The 26,980-nt window shown below is 40.4% G+C and overlaps 1 protein-coding gene and 1 long non-coding RNA gene across 6 annotated transcripts in view; both read left to right on the top strand.

Moving 5' to 3' along the window:
* KIF13B (kinesin family member 13B) overlaps positions 1–26,980 on the top strand; it is a 211,488-nt gene that overhangs the window by 39,613 nt on the left and 144,895 nt on the right. The window lies entirely within an intron of this gene.
* On the top strand, positions 7,045–12,457 carry LOC145509018 (uncharacterized). Its single transcript, XR_014055791.1, has 2 exons — positions 7,045–7,246; positions 9,631–12,457. It is a non-coding gene; the product is annotated as an uncharacterized LOC145509018 (long non-coding RNA).

Below are 26,980 nucleotides of genomic sequence, written 5' to 3' on the forward strand. Positions count from 1 at the left end.
TGATTATCTCAGATTTTTCAGAAGAGGAATGAGTCAGGAAAGTGTTATATTGCATAGTAAGTGGCAAAACTAGGACTTGAACTCAGGTCTTCATGAGCTCATCTCTCCAAAGCCACCTATACTCACTGCTTCTTACTGCTTTGTAGGATTTCACAGAAGAGTCTCTTCTTGATCTTTAGACATTTGAAAAATGTAATTGCTTTTAAAAAAGTAAAAAAAAGAAAAATATAGTTGGTAAATTCAGATTAGAGTAAAACTGTGGGCATTCAGCAATTATTGATTGGCATCTAATATATGGCACCCTGACAAGGTGCCTGAGAATGGAAAGTAAGTATGACCTGCTCTTTTTTTTTTTTTTTCAATATTTTGTTATGTTGTTCAGTCACCAGGTTCTGTCTGACTCATTGTGACCCCTTGGACTGCAGCACGCCAGGCTTCCCTATCCTTCACTATCTTCCCGAGTTTGCTCAAACTCATTGTCCATTGGGTCGGTGATGCCATTCCATCATCTCATCTTCTACTGCCCGCTTCTCCTCCTGCCTTCAATCTTTCCCAGCATCAGGGTCTTTTCAAATGAGTCAGCTCTTTGCATCAGGTGGCCAAAGTATTGCAACTTCAGCATCACTCCTTCCAGTGAATATTCAGGGTTGATTTCCTTTAGGATTGACTGGTTTGATCTCCTAGCAGTCCAAGGGACTTTCCAGTTCTCCAGCACCACAGTTCGAAAGCATCAATTCTTTGATGCTCAGCCTTCTTTATGGTCTGTCTCTCACATCCATACGTGACTACTGGAAAAACCATAGCTTTGACTAGACGGACCTTTGTTGGCCAAGTGATGTCTCTGCTTTTTAATATGCTGTCTGGGTTTGTCATAACTTTTTTATAAGTATACATACTTGGCTAAGCTGACTCTTAGTGTGTGTCATGTGGGATCTAGTTACCTGACCAGGGATTGATCCCAGGCCCCCTGCAGGGAGCTTGGAGTCTTTGCCACTGGACCACCAGGGAAGTCCAGACTTGCTTTTTTTTTTCCTCTCTTTTAAAGGAATTACATTCTGGAGTTCAGGAAACACATACACAGCTAAGGATATTACATTTGTTAATGCATTCAACAACTATTTGCTGAATGCCCTGTAAGTGTGTCAGTATAGTATTGACCCTTAGAAAACGATGATGCATAAAAGGAAATTTGGTCCTAGGCTTCATGGAGCATCTTAGTCTATCATGGGTATTACAAACTGGTGTAAGACATTTGGGTCATTTATAATTAGACATTAGTAACCTCCAACCATGAGAGCTGGGGCTTTCCCAGGTGGCACAGTGGTAAAGAATCCACCTTCCAATGCAGGAGACATGAGTTCGATTTGTGGATCAGGAAGATCCCCTGGAGGAAGGCAAGGCAACCAACTCGAGTATTCTTGCCTGGGAAATCCCATGGACAGAGAAGCCTGACGGGCTAGTCTATGGGGTCACACAGAGGTGAGCACAACTAAGTGACTGAATGTGTGTGCACAGACACACACACTGTATTTCAGCCTTGAAGTTCTGATGAACACACACACACACTCACAGTATGTCAGCCATGATGATCTGATGGATTCCCTCTCAAAAGTGTTAACAGGCGCAGCGTTAGTCATACAGCCTGTTCCTGTGAGCTCTATGAAGTCACAGCTCTCAGACAGGTTCCTTGCCTGAAAGCTTCCCATGAGACCAGCAGAGCAGGATTCAGGACCCTCTGCTTAGAATTACGTGGCAGAGTCTGAATTCAGGTCTGCTTAGAGTCCTAAGCAGATAACCCCAGACCAATAGCACAAGATGCCGGGGTTGCTAGGGTCTTAAATTTTGTCTCTCAAGAATGGAGGTACCTGTGTGAGATTTCTAGTCAGTGTGCAGTTTTAACATGGCGCATTTTACCAGTTAAAAATTATTTCTGATGTTCCGTGTGCTGATTAATGAACCCTGGAGTGTTGTTCAGAAGAAAAGATAGCCGGACCTGTTTTTGCATGAACCCATTTGGCTAGCTGATAAAGTCTGTAGACCTTTCTCAGCATAATCTTTCAAAAGCATAAAATGCAAAGAATTACAAAAGAAGCCAAATACAATGAAATACAGTTACCAGAATATTTTTAAAGACGTGTAGTACAGTGATATGTGCTTCTTTATTACTGTATTGACTATGAAGATCTAGTGTTGGGAATAATTCATTTCAAAGTTGTGATGAATATAAATACAACAATTGTAATGATAAGAAAACAGCTGTAATGTTTGTTGGTGACAAAATCACTGCTAATTCTGTAATTTATTGCCTATATTAATAATTGAGGGTAATGGCTAAATTTCTGTTAGACAGTAAAACATGAAAGTGTAACTTTTTCCTCCAACCATTTTTGCAGATGCCCATTCATTCTATCAGGGTTAAGAATCCCTACTCTAGAGTGTTCATTTTTAAAATAATTATTTATTTTTAATTGATGGTTACAGTATTGGTTTGATTTCTGTCATACATCAGCATGAATTAACGATAGGTGTACATATGTCCCCTTCCTTTAGAGTGTGCATTTTTGATTAGAATCTTCTGTCACCTGATGAAGCCTGGAGTGTATATTTGTGATTAGGATACCGAATGTCAAGAAATTGCCTCTACATGTGGGTTAAAACTTAACACTGGCCTTTGTTGCTATTTTTTCTTTTTAAAAATAATTAGTAGGGCTAATGAGACTGTACAAATAACAGATGCAGTGTATGAAAGTTCCCTAGGCGAGAGCTATGAAGTGCTATGGGACTATGCAGAAGTATTTTCAAATAAAGACAAGAGAATCTTAATAAAGACAATATGATAAGATGATCTAGACAGACATGAATGGAGTGTTAGGAAGAAGTTGGGGGGAGGAGGAGTGAAAGTTGCAAGTACTATAATTTATGAAGGTTGAAAAAGACATCGCAGAAAAACATGATTAGGACTTTCTTCTGTCTGGCTCAGAAATAAAGATATTTCAGATACAGAGAATAGCATGACGGTTGGCATGGAGGGTGGGAGAGCCTGGAAGGTTCTTCCACACATGAGGGACATAATTGTCCAGTCACGGTTTTAAGCACTTTATACATGTTATTTAATCCTCACAGCAGTCTTATTATTATTTGCATTTTTTCCGGATGGAGAAACAGGCATGGAGAGATTGAGAATCTTGCTCAGAGTCAAAACTAGGCCTTGTCTGGCTCCACTGGATTCAAAATGACTCAGTATGAGATTACACTGATGACTGTGGAGGGTAGATTAGGCGGGAATGCAAGGGGAGATTGGAAAATCAGGTCAGAGATTATTAAAATGATGCTGGCAAGAGATGCTAAAAGTGTCCTGAACACTGAGTGTTGAGAACAGATGAAAAGAGTTTTCGTCTTGGAAATATGCACATTGATATTTTCAAGTGAGACAACACCCACAAAATAGGAAATGAAAGTCTAGTGTTTCTGAGTGGAGATTTTCCCCAGCCAGTTTAAATATGTACTTGGCTGAATGAATGCTTGTGTTACCAGTTCTCTCCTGAGTGCAGTATATTCATTACTGGCAGGATTTTACTATAATCACCGGTTAGCGTTTACAGGGAGCACCCCCGTAGCCACTTACCTACCTAGGATCACCAGGGGAACAGTTTGCCAATGTTAGGTTGTGTGGTGACTAAGCTTACAGGTGTAAAAGGTACCGACGCCTCGTCAGAGCAGAGGAAACATTTAGCGACGCCTCGTCAGAGCAGAGGAAACATTTAGAATCTGGCTTATTTGCTAACAGTTTGAGAAAACTCGGAGAAGTGGGAAGAAAAGCTTTAGGTCAAGGCCTGACTAACCATTCATTCAGGGTCTGGAGTAGGGTTGTTTCATCTTTGAGGTGAAATACATCAAACACCCCCTCAGTCCTGACTTTGCTAAGCCCTGCAAAAGAGGTTTCTCGCAGCTTAGTGAGTTCTCCATTAAGCAGATTCAAGAGGGCTCCCAAAATGTGAACTTCCATGGATAAATAACCAGGGTCCATAGATCTCCATGTAATAGATCATCAGAGCTATATGAGAGTTTATAAAACATGACTAATCCACGTTCGAGCATTTACAGAGAGGCGGAGTCCATTGGTTCCCGGACTCAAAGCTTTCCATTGGCCGAGTCCATATTCAGCTCCTCACTGATTGGACAGACGTTCCCTAGGAGCCTATGGGAGGGCTTCCTTCACCACACACTCCTTCTAGCCCTTCTTCACTTCTGCAGGCCCTGGAGATATCTTAAACTTCAACTCCCTGATATTTCTGGTCAGAAGTATGGTTGTTTTTATTCTGCCATAAAGCAATGAGAATTTTCGGGTCATTCAATATGAAGTGTTAACATTTTCAGCCTCATAGTCACTCAAATATGCTTTCTTCTACATTCCCATTTTTCGTTGTCTTATTTTTATTTTTCACTTTCTTGTTGACAGACTAATGGTGTGATTTAAGCCAAGGTTTCTTAATATAGAACTTCTGTTTAATTGTTAATTGTTATCAAATTGTAGGTTTCCAGGCTGGAAAATAGAAACAGTTCTTTTTGATTCTTAATACTCATCCCTAGGACAAGGCATTCATTGGAAGGCAAAGTACTTTCAAACAGCCAAGCAGGAAAATGGGAATTTTTATTTTTTTAGGATGCAGTGGTTAAATGCACAGATAAAATTTTTATGCCATTTTCTCTCCTTATTGAATCTTTATTGAATAAGGTAGCTGAAATCTACTTTTTAAAATTGAAGTATAGTTGATGTCCAGTGTAGTGTTAATTTCTGCTCTACAGCAGAGTGACTCAGTTATACATGTGTATACATTCTTTTTTATATTTGTTCCATTATGGTTTATCCCTGTACATTGACTTATAGTTTCCCGTGCTGTACAGGAGGATCTTGTGGTTTATCCATTCTGTACATGATAGTTTGCATTTACTAACCCCCGAATTCCTGGTCCGTACCTCCCCTCCTCTCCTCCCCCTGGCAATCACAAGTCTGTGTTCTGTGTCGGTGAATCTGTTCCTGCTTCATAGATAGATTCATCTGTGTCATTTTAGATTCCACATACAAGTGGTATCATATGATATGTCTTTCTCTTTCTGACTTAGTTCACTTAGTATGACAATGTCTCTGTCCATCCATGTTTCTGCAAATGGCATTATTTCGTTCTTTTTCATGAGTCAGTAGTATTCTGTTGTATTTGCATGTCCATTCAACTGTGGATGGACATTTAGGTTGTTTCCGTGTCTCGGTTGTTTTGAATAGTGCTATGATCAGAAATCTGTGGATCAAATCATAGCCTCATGCTGTGAACATAGGAGTCCATGTATCTTTGAATTATAGTTTTGTCTGGATTTATGGAATTTCTGGATCTATAGGGTAGCTATTTTTAGTTTTCTGAGGAACCTCCATACTGTTTTCCATTGTGGCTGCACCAACTTACATTCCCACCAGTGTTAGGAAGGTTCTCTTTTCTCCACATACTCTCGAGCATTTGTTATTTGTAGACTTTTTGATGGTGTCCATTCTGACCAGTGTGAGATGGTGGTCGTTGTTCAGTCATCAAGTCGTGTCCAACTCTTGACGACCGCATGGACTGCGGCACACCAGGCTTCTCTATCACCATCTCCTAGAGTTTGCTCAAGTTTCATGTCAACTATCCCGTCCTCTGTCGCCCTCTTCTCCTTCTACCTTTAGTCTTTCCCAGCATCAGAGTCTTTTCCAACAGTCAGCTCTTCACGTCAGGTGGCCAAAGTATTGGAGCTTCAGCTTCAGTCCTTCCAATGAATATTCAGGGTTGATTTCCTTTAGTCTTGACTGGTTTGATCTTCTTGCAGTCCAAGGAGTCTTCTCCAACACCACAGTTCAAAAGCATCGATTTTTTGGTGCTCAGCCTTCTTTATAGTCCAGCTCTCACAGCCATCCATGAGTACTGGAAAGATCGTATCCTTGACAATATAGACCTTTGTTGGCAAAGTGATGTCTTTGCTTTTTAACACACTGTCTAGGTTTGTCATAGCTTTTCCTGCATTTCTCTAATAATTAGCAAATTGAGCATCCTCAGATTTTGGTATGGGGGGTTTCTCTAACCCCACATGTACCAAGGGTTAACTGCACTCTTCTGTTTCATTAAATACTTGGGAAAAGTCAGATCTTGATTTTAAAAGGTTAATGGACTTTTTTCTCACTCGTATGTAATTATTAAAAGAAAGCTCAATATACCAATTTAATATACATGTTAACCCAAGGAATACCATTTCTTCATCATACTCCTTATTTTGTAAATAATTTCTAGTTTTAGTTATATATTACATTTTATTATTACAGATCAGTTAATGAGAAGCAACATATTGATCCATCTTTTATCTGTTTTAAATTACTAGATGTATATAATTTACATACTTGTTTAATTACTTTCAGTAATCTATCTTACAAAATGTATTCTGTAATATAGACCTCCTTAAAATGAATGTTAACACTTTTATTATAATTTAAAAATGAAGTCGAGTTGTTTTGTATGGAAAATGTGTTTGACTTACCTGATTAATTTGACAATAAGATAATCAAGATTTGATAAGATATGTAAGATACTGATTTAATAATTAAGTCACATTCTAGTTATAGTGCAAAATTTTCCATAAATTGAATCAGCTAAATGTGTAGCTTCAGTGTTTTGATGAAAATATATTGAAAGCACATAGTAAGATGAAATAATTTTGCCAAATAGTATTGTTTTGTCAGAGATATAATGAAATTAACGAGATTTGATTTTTTTCAATCCTTTCTGAGTTTAAGAGGTTAAGCAAAGTTCCTATAAGAGAAACAATAGCAGGTGTGATTAACTTGAGAAGTTATGGTAAAGTCTTTGGCCTCTATCCAAGAAACTGAGAAAATGAATGCTCTGTTATGACCTGGGTTGCAATTCCTTTTGCCAGTCAGGTAGTTTCCAGTTTTTGCTTTCAGGAGACCTAACTGATTCATTAGCTTATAGATCCTTAAAAATAATATTTGATATTAGACCATTCTGGTTTTTTTTTTTTTTTTTGCTGTGTACCATGGCAGGAGTGTGAAGATTGGAGTGATGTTATTGTAACAAACCTCCTTCCAAGTCAGTCCTCGTACATATTTTAGCAAGATTTTCAGTGCTTTGCTTGTGTGCTCAGTCTCTTCCAACTCTGTGACCCCATGGACTGTAGCCCCCCAGGCTCCTCTGTCTATGGGATTTCCCAGGCAAAAATACAGGAGTGGGTTGCCATTTCCTACTCCGGGGATCTTCCGGGCCAGCAAGCAAACCCGCGTCTCTTGTTTTCTCCTGCATTGGCAGGCAGCTTCTTTACCACTGGCGCCATCTGGGAAGCCCTTTCAGTGCTTTACTTCTGTACAAAAGAAAATAGGAGTACCATTAATGCTCAATGCCAACTCATTTCAGTAGTAAAAGTTATAGTAATCCCATGGACTCGTTTCATTATAAGATGCTTTTCCATTACAGTTTTTACTTTACTGTGTTTATCAAAATTTTAATACATTTATTTTTTTCTAGTCGATTATGTGCTACTAATAATTGTATTGATAGCTCAATGCAGAAGAAGAGTAACCAGAGAAATTTAAAGTTTTAATTTATATAGATATTTTTGGAGAAAAGAATGATAGAGGGTTAACAAAAGATGTTACATTAGGATAAAATGTTTTGTGAAACTATCAATAGAATGGAATTTAGAGACCTAGTGTTTCTTTTTCATTGCCTTCAAATTTTCAAGTCAGTTCAGATGTTGGGTAGATGACTTCACATCACTGGATGACTTGATGAGAAAGAAGTAAAGGTATGAAATTATTGGCTATTAAAGAAGAGAGTTTTTTCATTTAAAAAACAGTGGATTGTATCAACAATAAAATATCATTTAAATTTATATAAATTTATGGTACCAGTGGATAAATTTAAGAAATTCTATTTAAAAATATAAAAATTGAGGAATTCTTCGCAACTATTTAAACCCATTTTTGAATAACTTTATATGACAGCTTAAATGTATGAGGAGGTTTTTTTGGGGGGGGTACATGATCAAAAAAAATTTTGAAGACTATTCCAGGTATGTACATACCTAGATTTATTAATCTTAGGCATATATTCACTGACTCCCTAAAGAAGATTTTAGCTTAAGATGTACAAGCCTTTTACCTCTTCTTCTACTGTTTGATTTTTATATTTAATTTCTTCTGGGGTCATTTCAGGCTGCCTGGCTAGCTCAATAGGTAGAGCATGGGACTCTTAATGCCAGGGTCATGGGTTTGAGCCCCACCTTGGGCGGTTGCCCAAAGAATCTGCCTGCAATGCAGGAGACCTGGGTTCAGTCCTTGGGTCGGGAGGATCCCCTGGAGAAGGAAATGGCTATTTCCTTCAGTATTTCAGGAAATACTTCAGGAGTGAAGTATTTCCTTCACTCCAGTATTCTTGCCTGGCAAATTGCATGGACAGAGGAGCCTGGTGGGCTACAGTCCATGGGGTTGCAAAGAGTTGGACACAACTGAATGACTAACAGTTTCACCCTTTCATAGTCATTTCTGTGGTGTTTTTACAGAATATATTAATTTGTACTTTGAACATTGTCTCTTCATTCCTTCTTTACCAAGATGAGACCCTGCCCTTTCCCCTTTCTATGTCCTCTTATAGCCCACTTGCTTTATTCATAAGTTGACATTATTATATATATATGTGTGTGTGTGTGTGTGTATCCATCCATCCTTCCATCCATCTACTCTTTCACTGGCATCTCTGCCCATCCATCTGTCCGTCTATCCCTCTGTCTCAGTGCTAGACCAAATGGTGTGTTAGATTGCTTGTCCTTCTCTGGGATTGTTATCACAACTGGTTCATAGGCTATTTGATGGGGTTGTTTTAGCATAGAGTTGAGTTAAATTTCTCTTTTTCTTAAATTCAGTCAATTGCATCAGATTGTACCACATTTTAAACCATGATTCACTTGAGGAAGCTTTTTATTTTTCCTGCGGTTTTGTTTACTTTTTAACTCTGTTTTTGGTGATTTAGTCACTAAGTTGTGTCCAATTCTTGCGATCCCATGGACTGTAGCCTGCCAGGCTCCTCTGTCCATGGAGTGAGTTGCCATTTCCTTCTCCAGGGGGTCTTCTGACCTAGGGATCAAACCCAAGTCTCCTGCATTGCAGGTGGATTCCTTTACCCCTGAGCCACCGGGGAAGCCACAGGTCTGTCTTCAGCATATTCTTAAATTGTTCTCTTTCTGATCCTTAGCTATATGATTCTATTAATTTCCTTCAAAGATCTTTGTCTCTGAGCCTTCTGTCTTATGGTTACTCTCTAGATAACTGTTACCTGAAATTCAGTGGGGAAGAATTAACATTTTCTGGCTCTTTTACATTTTTAGATCATGGTTTCTTAAGGAAACTGGTAGTATAGAGTCTAATGTGTAACAATAAAGGAAGGACAAAACGTTGACAGAGAATATGCGTAGGAAAAGTAGTATCTGGAGATGTGAGGAGAGGCTTTGAAAAGTGAAAGTGAAGTCGCTCAGTGATGTCCGACTCCTTGTGACACTGTGAACTGTAGCCCGCCAGGCTCCTCCGTCCATGGGATTTTCCAGGCAAGAACACTGGAGTGGGTTGCCATTTCCTTCTCCAGGGTATCTTCCTGACCCAGGGATTGAACTCAGATCTTCTGCATTGCAGACAGACTCTTTACCATCTGAGCCACCAGGGAATCCCTGTTGAGGGATTATTTATCAGGAGAGATTTTATTTTAGATAGGATACAGTGATGGTTAACCTAACTCCTAGTCTGTCATTTCAGTAGACATTCATTGGATGCCTACAATCTGGAAGGGCTAAATTTAATCGCTGAGATGCAAAGATGAAGGAGCTGGGGAGGAGGCCGGGGTGGAGGCCTTCGGCTACTGGTGTACCTGTAAACAGTTGATACAATGTAGTGCCTGTTAGAAGGAAGCATATTCAAGGAATTCTGAGAGCCTGCGTTTTCATCTTTAATTGCTGTAATTCTCTTATGCCTTCCGGTAAGCATGATAAAACTGTGCTGATAATGTCCCAAGATACAAGAGTGTTTTAGATAGGAAACAGGTTTATCAACATCAATGGGGATTCAGTTGTTACCCATAAGAGAGAGGGAGCAGGAAGAGATGATAGTAAAAAAATGCCACCAAACTTTACCGTTTATTTTTAAGGAACGATAGATTCAAACAATATAGCAAAGTACAATGAACCGTCTTGGGGGGATGTGTCTTGACAGCCCTCCGCCCTGGAAAAAAGAATCATACTATTGCAAGTGAATTTTTGATTGATGGAAGATCTTAAAACTAGGCACCCTTAGTGCCTTATCGCCTCTGGACCAGCTCTTACTCTGGAGTTTTTTCCAAACTAGTTCACCGAGGAGAAGAATAAGACCTTTGCACCATCTTGCCTCTGTAGCCAAAAGGCATTCATTATCTCCTACTTTTGAAATCTCTCTGTTGAGATTTTAGGAAATGCATACACAATATCCCCTCTTCACTTGGTACTTATTCTGTACCAGGTCCTGTTCTAATCCCCATAGCGATGCCTGACATCGGTTCTCTTACTGTCTGCATTTTACAGATAAGGGAAAATGGAGCACAGACAGGTTAGCTAAGTTTCTCGAGTCACATAGTAAATGGTGCAGTCGGGATTCAAAATCAAGCAATTTGATTCCCAAGCCCAGTCTCTTTACCACTGTAAACTATGAAAGTTATGAAGAAATACTGACTTAAACTTGTAGAATGCTTAAAAATTTTTTGGCAGTTTCAGCAGTTTTACACAAGCAAATTTCCTAGGCGAGTCTCTTTCTCACCTCTCTGGGAAATGGAAATACCAATTAATATTTGGATGTACTGTCTGGTATTGCTCACACACTTGTGTTTGTAGGTGAGTGTACAAAACTAACGTGCAGGTATCCCTCCTGTACACAGTACCTGTTACCTATGTTGTGTGCAGATGGAATTTTAAGCTTGAGTTCATATCCTCATTTACTATTTTATTTCCAAGAGTCTAAATTTGCATTCAAAAGCTTCCAGTGCTTTTTTTTTCTGTCCTTCAAACTAATGCATTCTAAGATTGCCGCTGCTTTCTTTAAGACAGTTTAGTTCAATTAAGAATACCCTAAATTTGTTTATTTTAATTGGAGGCTAATTACTTTACAGTATTGTAGTAGTTTTGCCATACATTGACATGAATCCGCCATGGGTGTACATGTGTTCCCCATCCTGAACCCCCCCTCCCACCTCCCTCCCCATCCCATCCCTCTGGGTCATCTCAGTGCACCAGCCCCGAGCACCCTGTATCATGCATCGAACCTGGACTGGCGATTAGTTTCACATATGATAATATACATGTTTCAATGTCATTCTCCCAAATCATCCCACCCTCACCCTCTCCCACAGAGTCCAAAAGACTGTTCTATACATCTTTAAGTCTCTTTTGCTGTCTCGCATACAGGGTTATCGTTACCATCTTTCTAAATTCCGTATATATACGTTAGTATACTGTATTGGTGTTTTTCTTTCTGGCTTACTTCACTCTGTATAATAGGCTCCAGTTTCATCCACCTCATTGAACTGATTCAAATGTATTCTTTTTAATGGCTGAGTAATATTCCGTTGTGTATATTGAATCTTTAATATTGTTGACTTGAGCAAGCAGCTTAATCTTGCTGAGCCTCAAGTTTCCTCACTTGTAAAATGAGGATAATAGAATCTATTCTGTAGGTTTGTTGTGGGGATTAAAGAAAATAATACATAGAATGCAGTGTGGACCTGGTAAGAGCACAAATCTGTATTGAATCTAGATCTGAATCCACATCTGTCTAGTTCCCAAGCCATGTCCTTTCCACACTGCATGGAGTATAGCACAGTGGCCTGAAGCAGATTATGTAGGTGACTGCCTGGTTCCTGAAGTAGCAGAGAGGTTTGATGAGGTTGAGTGACCACTGGGATCACAGAGCTAAAGCAGGGCAGAATGGAAACCGAATGAAGGGTTTCTAATTGCTGGTGTAAAGTACTTTTCCCTACAGCGTCATGCCATGGAGACAGTGCCTTCGATATCTAATGATCTTTTATCTTATCAACTATATTGCAAGCTTCTTAGGGATTTCAGCTCTGAAGTCCTTGGTGCCATCCGATTATAGGTCTGGAATAGTTAGACGCTCAAGGCTTAATGCAGTAAGGATGACTTTGGCATAATGACTCCAGTGTATGTTTTGAATCATTCAGTGTGGGCATTAGAAATTACATAAAATTTACTAGAATTTTTACATACTGAGCTTGATCCAAAAAAGATTGACCTAAATTTCAGATGGGCAGTTTTGCATGTATGGATCATAAAACAAATAGTAAATATGAAGTTAAATTGATGCTGACCATATGACCCAGCAGTTTTAGGTGTCCAAGAGAGAGAAAAATTAATGTCTCCACAAAAACTATGAAGAAAATCAAAAGTGGTTAAAGAGGTAAAAGCAGTGAATGAAGTAGTAGTTAGAAATGGTCCAGAGGAATAAGCATGAATGAAAAGGAAACAGTGTGTATTTGACCAGGAGTTTGTCAGTTCTTAGACTAAAAATAGGGTTAGAGACTAGATTGTGAGAATTTTCTGTTCTTTTGAGTGAAATATAAAAACATGTTAAGACTCTCAACCTCTTTGGTCATTATGGACATACAAATTAATATCAGCAAGATGCCACATCACAGCCACTTGAATGGCTGTAAATGTAAAGCAGACACTGCTAGGAGATAGTGAAGGTGTGGGGCACCTGTGACTCTGACTTGTTGCTGGTGGGCATGTAACCTGGTACACACGTTTAGGAAAATGGTTTGATTGTTTCCTGTAAAGATAGAAACATACTTACCCTACGATGCAACGGTTCTTTGGTTAGGTATCTATACTTGCATAGATTTGTAGAAATAAAACGTCTATACAGAGACTTGTTCTTGAATGTTCATAGCAGCTCTGTTCACCGTAGCCCCAAACTGGAAACAATCTAAAATGCCTGTCAACTACCAGGAATAAAAAGGAACAGGGAACTGATAACAAGATGATGAACCTCGCAACATGCCCGAGTTTGGGAATTCCCTGGTGGTCCAGTGGTTAGGACTCTGCTTCCACTGTAAGGGCACGGGTTCAATCCTTGGTTGGGGAACTAAAATGCTGCATGCTGCACAGCACCACCAACAAACGAGCAAAGTCACGCCTGACTGATAGACACCAGATGCAAAAGACCACATATTGTATAATTTCATTTATATGAAATGTTCACAAAAGAAGGACTGAAAGCAGATAAAATTGTTAAGTGGTTGCTTAGGGCTGGGAGAAGGACCTGGGATTGAGTACAGTCAGGCTTGAGGAAACTTCCTGGAGTGACAGAATTGTTCTTAAACCAGATTGGGGTGGGGGGCGCATAACCCTGTACATTTCCTAAAAGTCAGTGAACTGTTCTCGTAGAATGGATGACTTTATGGTATATAAATTATGATGTCAATAAAACTGTTAAAACTACTTAGATATGTAGAATATATTAGTTAATTTATATCTTAAAAACTGTTGCATTTTTAAAAGACATCAGAATTGGTAACTCTTAAGAAAATGCCAAGGTTTAACTGAACTCTTTCTTCTCTGTGATTTATTAGTACTGAACTCCTCATCCAATCTTCCTTTAGCCGCCAGTTGATAGCCAGTTTTCCCTGCTGTTAACCAGTCGGCCAGTTCAAGAAACCCGGGTTATAGTGCTGGTGCATGCGGTTTAAGGAGTTCTTGCTGTCTAATGTAGGGATTTCTGGCTTTTGCTGGTCCAGGCATATTTGGTTCCTCAAAATATCTATGTCTACAGCTTCTTTTCTTGAGCTGTGCTGTGCGACCTGTGGGATCATAGTTTCCCAACCAGGGATTGAGCCCCACACCCCCTGCATTGGAAGCACAAAGTCTTAACCGCTGGACCACCAGGGAAGGCCCATACAGCTTCCTTCTTAGGCTGTAAAATGTTAGCACTGTATGCTAGTGGCCTCAACGTATTCTTTAATTCTTAATCCTTTTCCTCTTTCCACATCCTCACCCTTTTCTTCAAGATCAAGGCTTTTGTTAATTCATTTTACCTTCCCTATTATTCCTTTGCCTATTAAAATCAACAGTGACAAACAGGGAAATGATGGAAGCATGGTTTATTTCGGGTGACATAAAGCATTTCTTTTGGGAAATGTTATGAGGTAAACAAACACAATTCCTGCTTCCAAAAAAAGCAAAAGGCTACATAATTGTATACTGAAGAATAGGTGTCTTTTTTCCCTTTGAATTTCAGGTTTTACTTTGAGTAAAAAAAAAAAAAAGGTAGACTATTTGTATCTGTGACACATAGCAGTTAAAGTCAAGTTAGTTTTTGGAAGAAGAGATGAATATTAATACTGTAATTAAACTTGATTGAAAATACACTTTCAAATTTGACTTGAAAGCTTACAGTGAAAGTACTGTATTCATCCTGTGACGTTTATTTTTGTAATTTTCTAAGTTATAGCCAAATATCTTATTTCTTATTGCTTTATTCTCTGACATTTAGCATTATTTTAATATTTAATGATGTTCTTAGCACTTCCCTTCGAGGGTGCCCCGGATGAAGTTTCTTTTAATGAAGAACAGGAGTGTTGTGGTTCGTTAGTGATGTTCGCCATGTGCTTGACCTGGGAAAGTGGCTGGCTGAGTGCCTTGAATTTTCCACCAGCAGCTTGAATGTGGGCTTTGAAGCAGGCAGACACCAGTTTGAATCTTAATTCCACTTCCACCAGCTGTGTTAATTTCTGAATGCTAAGTAACTCAGATGTAACATGAGGATGTCTCATAGGATTGCTATGATGAAAATGAAGTACGTAATGTAAGGCTTGGTGCTCAGTTATCATTCCATGAGAAAAAACGCTGTGATAAGCTTGTGTCTACATGATTCCATGTCCGAATAGTCCAAATTGAATGAGGGTATTGCCCCACTTCTCGTTGGTATGAGCGAGACCTGGGAAGCTCCTTGTGAGTTGCTTATCCCTGGATCCGTTGGATCTTGGCTTGTTGTTGAGCTTTGTTAGATTGGGGCGAGAAGAGCCTTTATTGTAGGGCAAGTGTAGCACTGCTCCTCAACCATGACCTTTCTGGGCTCTAAACCCAATGCCTCCTGGTGTTCAAGAAGATCTTTCCATTGTGGCTGGTTGTACCTCTTGTCTGAGCCCTGAAGACAGTTCAGTGTACAGCTGATTCTCCCGCAGTAGTTCCTTCCTGGATGGTTTTTGTGACCTTTTGGGGCCTTATCTTCTGCACGTGCCATTTAGCACTGAGTCAAACACGGAAGGAAACTCGTTGCAGATTCCTAGAATTCTTCCTCTGGGTTGCTTCCTTCTTTCTGGCCAGCAGATTCCCCCTGCCTCAGCTCTTCAGTCTCCACCATCTCTGCTCAGGCCACCATGTCCTGCCTTGGGTTTCCTCTTGGTGTCCCAAGCGTCTGTAGGTAGGAAGCCTGGGCAGCTGTAGGGCCCAGCTCACTTGCTTTCCTTCTCTCTGAGTTATTCCCCCACACTGCCTCTTATCCATTGTCTGAAAACATTTGCTCCATGTCTTTTGTGCAGTTTTCTTATTTATGACATGAAAACTAGAGCCAGTTATTCTGTCATGGCTGGAGTTTTGGACTTACATTGAGCACTGACCCTGTAGCAAACAGCTTGGTGGCTCAGATAGGAAGGAGTCCGCCTGCAGTGCAGGAGACCTGGGTTCAATTCCTGGGTCAGGAAGATCCCCTGGAGAAGGGAATGGTCACCCACTCCAGTATTCTTGCCTGGAGAATCCCATGGACAGAGGAGCCTGGTGGGCTACAGTCCATGGCATCGCAAAGACACGACTGAGGACGAGGAAAAAGGTCACTCGCATTATTTTATTTTGAATCACCATTGTAAGAAAAAGTCTCAGGGATCCATTTTAATCATTGATTTAATCAATGTAGTTAAAACTACATCCATCACCACACATAGTTACAATTTTGCATGTGTGTGTGTGAGATGAGAACTTTTAAGATCTATTCTTTTAGCAAATTTCAAACTCGAATCTCTTGTGTCTCCTGCATTGGCAGGTGGATTCTTTACTACTGTGCCTACTGGGAAGCACATTACTCCTCTTTTTAAAAATTGAGATGTAATTGATTTTTACCATTATATTAAGTTTCAGAACATGATATTAAGTTTCATCATGATTTAATGTTTGTATATATTGCAAATTGATCACCACAGTAAGTTGTTAAAACTACATCCATCACCACACATAGTTACAATTTTGCATGTGTGTGTGTGAGATGAGAACTTTTAGGATCTATTCTTTTAGCAAATTTCAAATATATAATACTCTGTGTCTTAATTACACTTCTTATTCATTCCTTGGTCCACTGTAGTCTGAAATACTGATCCCACTGCCTCCTGGCTCTCACAGGGCAGGTCAGTGATCCTTTAAGTGCTGACCCTGGATCCTTTTCGGCTCCACCAGCTAAGACACAGAGCAGATATGAGGTTCATCACCTGCCCAAAGCTTGTGCTGCATCTTGTTGATGAGCCGTAAGGGAACAGAAACGACATAGGGTGTCTTGTGAGTTATATTATATCCCACTTGGAGTCTCCTCTGTTGTTGTTGTTCAGTTGCCAAGTCATGTCTGACTCTTCTTGACCCCATGAACTGCAGCACACCAAGCTTCCCTGTCCCTCACCACCTCCCAGACTTTGCCCAAGTTCATGTCCATGGAGTCTGCAATGCCATCCAATCATCTCATCATCTGTCATCCCCTTCTCCTCCTACCTTCAGTCTTTCCCAGCATCAGGATATTTTCCAATGGGTTGGCTGTTCATATCAGGTGGCCAAAGTACTGAAGCTTTAGCATCAGTCCTTTCAGTGAATATTTAGGGTTGATTTCCTTTAGGATTGACTGGTTTGATCCCCTTGCTCTCTGAGGGACTCTCAAGATTCTTCTCTAGCACCATAGTTTGAAAGCATCAATTCTTTGGCGTTCTACTTTCTTTATGGTCCAGCTCTCACATCTGTACATGACTATTGGAAAGAACATGACTATACAGACCTTTGTTGGCAAAATGACGTCTCTGCTTTTTAATACACTGTCTAGGTTTGTCATAGCTTTCCTGCCAAGAAGCAGTCATTGTCTTAATTTCATGGCTGCATTCACCATCTGCAGTGATTTTAGAGCCCAAGAAGAGGAAATCTGTCACTGCTTCTACCTTTTTCCCTTCTCTTTGCCATGAAGTGATGGGACTGGATGCCATGATCTTAGTTTTTTGAATGTTGTGTTTTAAGCCGACATTTTCCCTCTGCTCCTTCACCCTCATTAAGAGGCTACCATTAGAGTGGTCATCTGCATATCTGAGCTTGTTGATATTTCTCCTGGCAATCTTGATTCCAGCTTATAACTCATCTAGCCCAGCATTTCACATGATGTGCTCTGCATTTAAGTGGAATAAACAGGGTGATAATAAACAGCCTTGTACTCCTTTCTCAATCCTGAACCAGTCAGTTGTTCCATACAAGGTTCTAACTATTGCTTCTTAACCCACATACAGGTTTCTCAGGAGTCAGGTAAGATAGACTGGTATTCCCATCTCTTTAAGAGTTTTCCACAGTTTGTAATGCTCCACACAGTCAAGTTTTAGTGTAGTCAATGAAACAGTGGTAGATGTTTTTCTGGAGTTCCCTTGCTTTCTCTGTGGTCCAGCGAATGTTGGCAATTTGATCTCTGGTTCCTCTACCTTTTCTAAACCCAGCTTGAACACCTAGAATTTCTTGGTTCATGTAATGCTGAAACCTAGCTTGAAGGATTTTGAGCATAATCTTACTGGCATGGGAGATGAGTGCAACTCTCTGGTGGTTTGAACATTCTTTAGTACTGTCTTTCTTGGGAATCGGGATGAGGATTGACCTTTTCCAGTCCTGTGGCCACTATTGGGTTTTATTTGCTGACATATTCAGTGCAGTGATTTAATAGCATCATCTTTTAAGATTTTAAACAGTTCTGCTGGAATTCCTTCACCTCCACTAGCTTTATTGGCAGCTAGGACATAGAGCGGGCTCTTCCCCCGTGGCTCGCTCAGTCGGTAAAGAATCCTCCTGTAATGTAGGAGACCTGGGTTCGATCCCAGGGTTGGGAAGATCCCCTGGAGGAGAGCATGGCAACCCACTCCAGTATTCTTGCCTGGAGAATCCCATGGACAGAGGAGCCTGGTGGGCTGTGGTCCATGGGGTTGCAGAGTCAGACATGACTGATTGACTAAGCACAGCACAGGACACAGAGCAGACATGAGACTCATCACCTCGGTACCTGTCCAAAGCTTGTGCCACATCTTGTTGATGAGCCATAGGGAACAGAAGCAACATAAGGTGTCTGTTGAGTTATATGATATCCCACTTGGTGTCTCCTTTGTTGATCCTAGCCAAACAATGGGTTAGGACCCGAAGCTCCATAACCCTTAGGGAAATGGCTCTACAGCACTGTTGCTTAAACTTTCTTGGGTCTGTAGACACTTTTGCAAATCTGAAAGCTGTAACTCCTCTGCCAGGAAAAAAAAAATCAGGAATTCACAGACCCGCTGAGGCTCATCCATGGATCAAAGACCTCATTTATTTTCATGCATATCTAACAACTTAATCATTTTGTTACTATAATACAGTATTTTGTTTATGTGGATTTTTTGACTATTACATTCTTCTCTGTTCCTTAGGGATCATTGTTATTAAGTAGGTATGCAAATATGTTTAGATAGCACCATTTTGATGCAGTGTCTGGGAGGTGACATGCTAGGTGAGTCAGTATTCTTGGTACTGAGGAATGAACTCATTAACCACCAAAAAAGGTTGAACTTTTATCATTTGAGCTGAATTTTTAGAGAGCTTTCTTAAAGTATACCTTACTTCCCTGACCTCCATCTCCCCTCTAGCCAGTGGAAGATAATGGCTTAGAATCTCTTTCATGATGGACTGTAAATGCAAGGTTTTCTACGGGTTTAAATATCTGACTTTGCTAGGTTGTCAGCTCCTTGAGGGCAGGGACTTGTGCTTGTTCTTATTCTGTGATCTCTCAGTAAACAGTTGAAATGAATACTTGCTCAGGGCTCTTTGCTCCTGTGGTAAATGGCCCTAGGATATTTTGTTTTTCTAAGCAGACATTTCTCTTCATTTCTTCAAACAACTGATGCCTTTTAGTAAGCCATCACCTCAGACTCTCTCCACACTGTAAGACCGTTGGAGGGGAACATTTGAGCCAAACTCACTTGGTCTGTAACCTTCCAGTGCATGCGTGCATGCTCAATCACTCAGTCCTGTCTGGCTTGTTGTGATCTCATGGACTGTAGCCTGCCAGGCTCCTCTATCCATGGGATTTCCTAGGCAAAAATACTGGAGCAGGGTACCATTTCCTCCTCCAGGGGATCTTCGCAACCCAGGGATTGAACCCCCATCTCTTGTGTCTCCTGCATTGCAGGCGAATTCTTGACTACTAAGCCACCTCAGTTGCTCAGTCGTGTCCAACTCTTTGCGACCCCATGGACTGCAGCACGCCAGGCCTCCCTGTCCATCACCAACTCCAGGAGTTGACTCAAACTCATGTCCATTGAGTCGGTGATGCCATCCAACCATCTCATCCTCTGTCATCCCCTTCTCCTCCCGCCTTCAATCTTTCCCAGCATTAGGGTCTTTTCCAATGAGTCAATTATTCGCATCAGGTGGCCAAAGTATTGGCGTTTCAGCTTCAACATCAGTCCTTCCAATGAATATTCAGGACTGATTTTCTTTAGGATGGACTGGTTGGATCTCCTTGCATCCAAGGGACTCTGAAGAGTCTTCTCCAACACCACAGTTCAAAAGCATCGATTGTTCAGTGCTCAGCTTTCTTTATAGGCCAGCACTCACATCCATACATGACTACTGGAAAAACCATAGCTTTGACTAGACGTACCTTTGTTGGCAAAGTAATGTCTGTGCTTTTTAATATGCTATCTAGGTTGGTCATAACTTTTCTTCCAAGGAGACAGTGTCTTTTTTTTAATTATTAATTTATTCATTTTAGATGGAGGCTAATTACTTTACAATATTGTAGTGGTTTTTGCCATACATTGACATGAATCAGCCGTGGGTCTACATGTGTTCCCATCCTGAACCCCCCTCCCACCTCCCTCCCCAGCGTCTTTTAATTTCATGGCTGCAGTCCCCAACTGCAGTGATTTTGGAGGCCCCCCACCCCATAAAGTCTGTCACTGTTTCTACTGTTTACCCAGCTATTTGCCATGAAGTGATGGGACCAGATTATACAGCGTAAGTGAGGAATAGATTCGAGGGATTAGATCTGATAGAGTGCCTGAAGAACTATGGACGGAGGTTCATGACATTGTGCAGGAGATGGGGATCAAGACCATCGCCAAGAAAAAGAAATGCAAAAAAAGCAAAATGGCTGTCTGAGGAGGCCTTACAAATAGCTGAGAAGAGAAGAGAAGCTAAAGGCAAAGGAGAAAAGGAAAGATATACCCATTTGAATGCAGAGTTCCAAAGAATAGCAAGGAGAGATAAGAAAGCCTTCCTCAGTAATCAGTGCAAAGAAATAGAGGAAAACAATAGAATGGGAAAAACTAGAGATCTCTTCAAGAAAATTAGAGATACCAAGGGGAACATTTCATGCAAAGATGGGGTCGATAAAGGACAGAAATGGTATGGACCTAACAGAAGCAGAAGATATTAAGAAGAGGTGGCAAGAATACACAGAAGAACTATACAAAAAAGATCTTCACGACCCAGATAACCACGATGGTGTGATCACTTACCTAGAGCCAGACATCCTGGAATGTGAAGTCAGGTAGGCCTTAGGGGAAGCATCACTACAAACAAAGCTAGTGGAGGTGATGGAATTCCTTTGAGCTATTTCAAATCCTAAAAGATGATGCTGTGAAGGTGCTGCACTCAATATGCCAGCAAATTTGGAACACTGCAGTGGCCACAGGACTGGAAAAGGTCAGTTTTCATTCCAATCCCAAAGAAAGGCAATGCCAAAGAATGCTCATACTACTGCACAATAGCACTCATCTCACACGCTAGTAAAGTGATGCTCAAAATTCCCCAAGTTAGGCTTCAACAGTATGTGAACCGTGAACTTCCAGATGTTCAAGCTGGATTTAGAAAAAGCAGAGGAACCAGAGATCTCATTGCCAACATCTGTTGGATCATAGAAAAAGCGAGAGAGTTCCAGAAAAACATCTGTTTCTGCTTTATTGACTATGCCAAAGCCTTTGACTATGTGGTTCACAACAAACTGAGCCACCTGGCAGCCCTCATAACTTTACATTACAGTTACAGTATTAGGTCTGTAGGCTCTAGTCTCATCTGTGGAGAGAAGCTTGGCTTCTGTTTTGTTCTGTTTCTAGAAGCATTTTTGCTTTTGTTTCAAGTATATTCTGAACAGTTGCTGTGTATGTGTTTGTTAGTCGCTCAGTTGTGTCTGACTGTTTGTGACCCCATGGGGTATAGCCTACCAGGCTCCTCTGTCCATGGGATTCTCCGGCCAAGAATACTAGAGTGGGTTGCCATTCCCTTCTCCAGGGATCTTCCCAACCCAGGGATTGAACCCCGGTCTCCTGCATTGGACGCAGATTCTTTACTGTCTGAGCCACCAGGGAATCTGGTGCTAAATGGAATTCTAATTACTGGTCTAAAAGGTATATTACTGTATATATCTAATAGTTAAGACTTTTTAGGTGAGTGTCAGGAATTACAGAGAGCCTGGGACAGGGTAAATCAGGAGCTTACTTAGCTACTGAGCATTTGAGACAAGCTCATCACGTCTTGGTAAATTCCAGCAAACCCTGTGGAGTGCCTACCTAATGTCAGGTGCTGGGGAAATGGAGGAGAATGAAACTGTTCTGTGCTCTCTGGAGCTCAAAGTCCAGGAGGAGGCAACACAGCTACAGTACTTGCTGAGAAAAAGAAGGCCTAAGGGATGTGGTAGTTCCTAAAAGAAGACAGAGAAGGTGACTGTTTTCTGAAGGATGAGAAGGTTATCACTAGGGCAAAAAGTGGGAGAGGTACACAGGTAACCAAAAGTACAAATGTCACCACGCCTGCAGGACCGACAAGTACAAGTGTGTGGGAAGCATGAGGTCTTCGGGGAGGAGGACAGGTGGGAAAACGTGATATTGTGAAGAGCTTTTCTTGCTTACAGCAGTGGGTAGACCAAGAGGGATTGAAGAGATGGGGCATCGTGTCTGCTGCTTGTTCACGGGGCCCCCTCCTTACCTCCCACAGGCCTTTATACTGACGCTGACTACCCAACCCCAGATACACTCTTTCTCCCCCTTTTAAATTTTTTTCATAGCACTTATTACACATTCATTCATTCGTTCTGTTATAAAAGAATTTAAGCTCTTAGCATTAAAAAAAAATTTATTTTAATTGGAGGCTAATTCCTTTACAATATTGTGGTGTTTTTTGCCATACATTGACATGAATCAGCCACGGGTGCATGTCCCCCCCATCCTGAACCCCCCTCCCACTTCCCTCCCCATTCTTTCCCTCTGGGTTGTCCCAGAGCCTATTATACAGAGTGAAGTAAGTCAGAAAGAGAAACACCAATACAGTATATTAACGCAAATGTATGGAATTTAGAAAGATGGTAACGACGACCCTATGTCGTCGTTACCATCAGCAAAAGAAACACAGATGTAAAGAAAAAGCTCTTAGGATTTTAAAAAAACCTCTTGGTTCCTGTATGTGGGATCTTAATTCTCCAATCAGAGATTGAACCTGCACCCCTTACCTTGACAGTGCACAGTCTTAACCAGTGGGCTACCAGGGAAGTCCTGCTCTTAGGATTTTGCTCAGCGCAGTTTCTCTGGTACCACAATTAGCATCTGGCTTTTAGCAGGTACTCAGTAAATATTGCTGAGTGAAAGAGTGAAGTTGAGAAGGAAAGGGGATGGGTTGGAGAGACATTTCACAGATGAAAACCATATCCTCAGGAAAGTGGTAAACGCTGCAGTCTTCAGTTAGTTAACCAAGCAGTTTAGACCTTTTGTGAGTAGTGAAGTATTTAGCTGGAGAATGCTTGGAAATTGAATTTCCACATAAGGAAGTTAAAGAAGTCTATAAGGAAGTTAAAGAAGTCTTTGCTAAGCAGTGAGTTTGGGGAGTAATTATATAATGGGTTAGAAATTTTAGTTTTTCTCAACCCACTGGCTGACTTGAACCTCAGATTAACATTGAATCATGGACCAACCTCACAGTATTGACAGGACATAACATTCTTCATGCAGGAATGTAGGTGCGCTGGTATTTTATGTTTGCTTTCCCCCCCTTGAAGCCCCCAGGCTTTCTAACTTAAGTCTGAATTGTAGACTTACCACTGCTTACAGTGAGGACAAGAACTTTAGCTTTAGTTCTGTTTCATAGCTACTAATGGCTCAATGGTAAAGAATCCACCTGCCAATGCAGGAGATGTGGGTTTGATCCCTGGGTTGAGAAGATCTCCTGGAGAGGGAATGGCAGCCCACTCCAGTATTCTTGCCTGGGAAATCCCATGGACAGAGGGGCCTGGCTGTCTACAATCCATGGGTCACAATGAGTTGGACATGACTTAGTGACTAAACAGCAACAATTCTAGTGACATTACTGTTCCAAGTGACATTTGCATTTAGGATTCCTTTTTGGGATTTGATACTTAGGATTTTTTATTGGGATATTACAGGGGACTGTATTCTTGACTAGGGTGGGGAGAATCTGTAGGGTAGTCCTCATCAGATTGTGGTGGCCCTTGATTTTAGGTTCTTGGGATTAGATTTGGAAACATTGTCTTTATTGGTATGAATTTGTAGGTCTCTGTTTTCTTTGAGTGTGAAGAAAACCCTCTTCTGCTTTCTTCATAGCAGGAATTTGAAACTCAGCCGCTTGCCTACCAGCAGATCCATGTGGAAGGCACAGCAGTGCAGGCCTAGCCAGGGTCTGCATGTGCACATTTAGGCCTAGCGTTTCCAGATCTTCTGAATTTTCAAGAGGATTCTAATGTGAAATCTTGTGATTTTCTGTTTTTGGTCAATATTGTGAGGATTAAGCAAAATACAGCTGTAAGCTGTACTGCCTGTGAACACTGAGTATGTGCCTTCTGGTTTGGAGCCTGACATATGGATCTGGGTCTGCAAGGGTAAGAGAACTGGGGAGTTAATTTCATACTCAGTAAAAAAAAATTTTTTCCAGAGAAATCTAATCACATTAATCCATTCAGGGAAACTAGAGAAATATAGACCCATAAAATTGAAAACCAGTGATAACCAAAAATACTGAAAGAAATAAAAATTTATGAGCATTTTCTTGCAATGAGTGCTTCAATAATCTATCCTAATCTCTGTGTACACCTTGACGTTATTTTCTCATCTAATTTTTCCAATGAGTGTGTATTTCTCTGTTAACATAGCATGTGAAATGTATTTTATTAAACCCACAAATGAATCAAGATTAATATAATTCTTTGGTTAGATTTTAAACTTTCTTGTAGTAAAAGTGGACAGTGAATTAAAACTTACTCTGCTTGTGTGTTTAACAGATGAGAAGAAGCAGGTGATTTGCAAATGATTAATTAATAGTGTATTCTTTGGTGCAATTTCAATATATGGTAATTTGAAATTATGGAATTTATTAACCGGAGTTTTCATCTTTCTAAAGCTCTGTGATTGGGAAATATGCCAGTTGTGGTTCAGCGACTGTGTTCTTGGAATGTCCCTCTGTTCTCAACCAAGTATCATTTGTGTGGGTGGAAGATTTTAATAGAGAATTGTCAAAACTGTCTTTTCTCTAGATTGAAAGAAGTTTCTCTGAGGACGTATGTAAGAGGTTGTGACTTGAATGCGCTTCCTGTTTGAGGTGCCCCCTCCCCCCGCCTTCTGGTGATACTCATTTCTGACCTTTCCTTGCCTCCAGTGAATGTGTTTTGTGTCTTTGTGTAATATGTTTCATGTATAATTATCTCCTAGTTTCATTGAAGATAGAATTTGTATTTGTTTCTTGTTTCCTTTATTGTTTGGGGGATGATTTTAGGGAGCCTGGATGGTGGTGGAAATGTTTTTATTCTATCAGGAGTATTGAGAGTAACATTAGTGACTTGACTTAGATTGGGTGTTTAGGAAAGATACATGTAGAGAAATAAATAAGCTAAGAAATGACAAATGAGTTTAGCCTTAAGATTTCAAGGTAGAAAAAAAACCATGAGTGAAAGCCCATAGACTAGGAAGTTGTGTACATTGGGCCAATTAGAAAAAGGCCAGTGAGGGTGAAAGGAAAATGGCTGAAGATGTGGTTGAGATAGAAGGCGAGGCCAGGTCACCTAGGGATTGTAAATAACATATGCTAAATAAGCAGAAAGCCTTGTGTTGGGCACTGATAAACCCTGGAAGACACACTCTCAGAAGCTTGTAGTCTAGTTGGGGAGATAATCCATTTATATTAATATTAGAAAGTTTATATCATGTGACATTGATAGGTAATACGTGATGTGTAGGGAGTTTTTGCTAATACAAATGGGGGAAGGAAGACTCACTTTTGCTTGGGGTTCTTGTGGATGGGGTCTCGAGGGAGATGGAATTTGATCTGAGCTTTTCCCGTGTGAGGAGGGCTTGAACAGATAGGGTTGTCAGAGGGAGTGGCTTTACCTGAATGCAGGCATGTGGGATGCAGGAAGACACTAGCTCGCTGGAGAGGAGGGACCTTCTGAGGGAGTTGCGTGGGAGGTGATGGTCGACCTATAGCTCTGACGTACTGGTGCCCTGCACTGTGTCCCTGAGAGAAATACTGAAACATAACTTGTCGAATGCCTAATGTTTGCTTTCTCATTGTAAACACAGAATTGTACAAGTAATCCAGTGTAACTTCTCATTCCTCCTTCAACATCCTCATCAGATGCTTTCCTGTTCTCTCTTCAGATAACTCCACTAATGGTGAGCTGGCTGTTTAACACAGTGCTAATTATTCTTCTATTAAAGAGCTCTCCCTTTTTTTCTTTTTAACTTTCTTCCATAGATCCTACCTGAGGTGGCTTCCTGTCATCTTTTAGTCTTCTCTGGTCCAGGCTTCATATTTCTATTCTTTGATTTATTCTTTCACCGGTATCATTTTTTAAATCCCTCTACATCCAAATACTATTCTCCAGAAAACTTTATCAATGATGCTTTTAAAATTTATTCTTCACAATTGAATGTAGTATTCCTGATTTTGAGGAAACAATTACTAGGGCTTTTAATTGTGCATCTTAATGTTAGCCAGATAAGCAGAGGTTGACAAACTTCCTCTATGAATCTAGTCAATGTCTGAATTTTTAGTCAGGTCAACTTTATTCCTGACATGAAAAAGACTGATAATGAGGAAGGGGCGACAAAGAAAGACTAATGATCGTCACACAGATTGTTGTTTGGTTGCTGGTACTGCCAGCTTAAGTCCAGAAAGGAAACAATATCATTACGTAGTATGGCCGTATTAGAATAAGCTCTTTGTGATGTAACACAGCCGTTATAGAGTGGATTGGAGAGGGATCTTATTAAAACAGATTCCAGATGTTGCAAATTGTGAGTTTCAGAAACTTGAATCTTTAAAATTAATAGAGTTGATGAGATCTGGATGTCATGTTTGATTTTGGTAGTTGACAGCAGTAATTGATTTATAACTCATCGTTCTGGTATAGCTTGCTTTACACATAACACAGTACTGTGTGGCTTATTTTTGGACCCAAAATTTATTTTTGTCATGGTCAGAAGTTTTAATAAAAATTTCCAAATTTATGTAAAATCATCACTAAGTTTCTTCCTCATATTGTGGCAGTGTAAGATTAGGACTATAATTCAGTTTAATTTTATGGTATACTTTATTATTAAAAAGAAAAGTG

The sequence above is a fragment of the Giraffa tippelskirchi genome, chromosome 1 (assembly GCF_054371585.1).
Source record: "Giraffa tippelskirchi isolate mGirTip1 chromosome 1, T2T-mGirTip1v1.2.pri, whole genome shotgun sequence".
In the NCBI taxonomy this organism is placed as follows: Eukaryota; Metazoa; Chordata; class Mammalia; order Artiodactyla; family Giraffidae; genus Giraffa; species Giraffa tippelskirchi.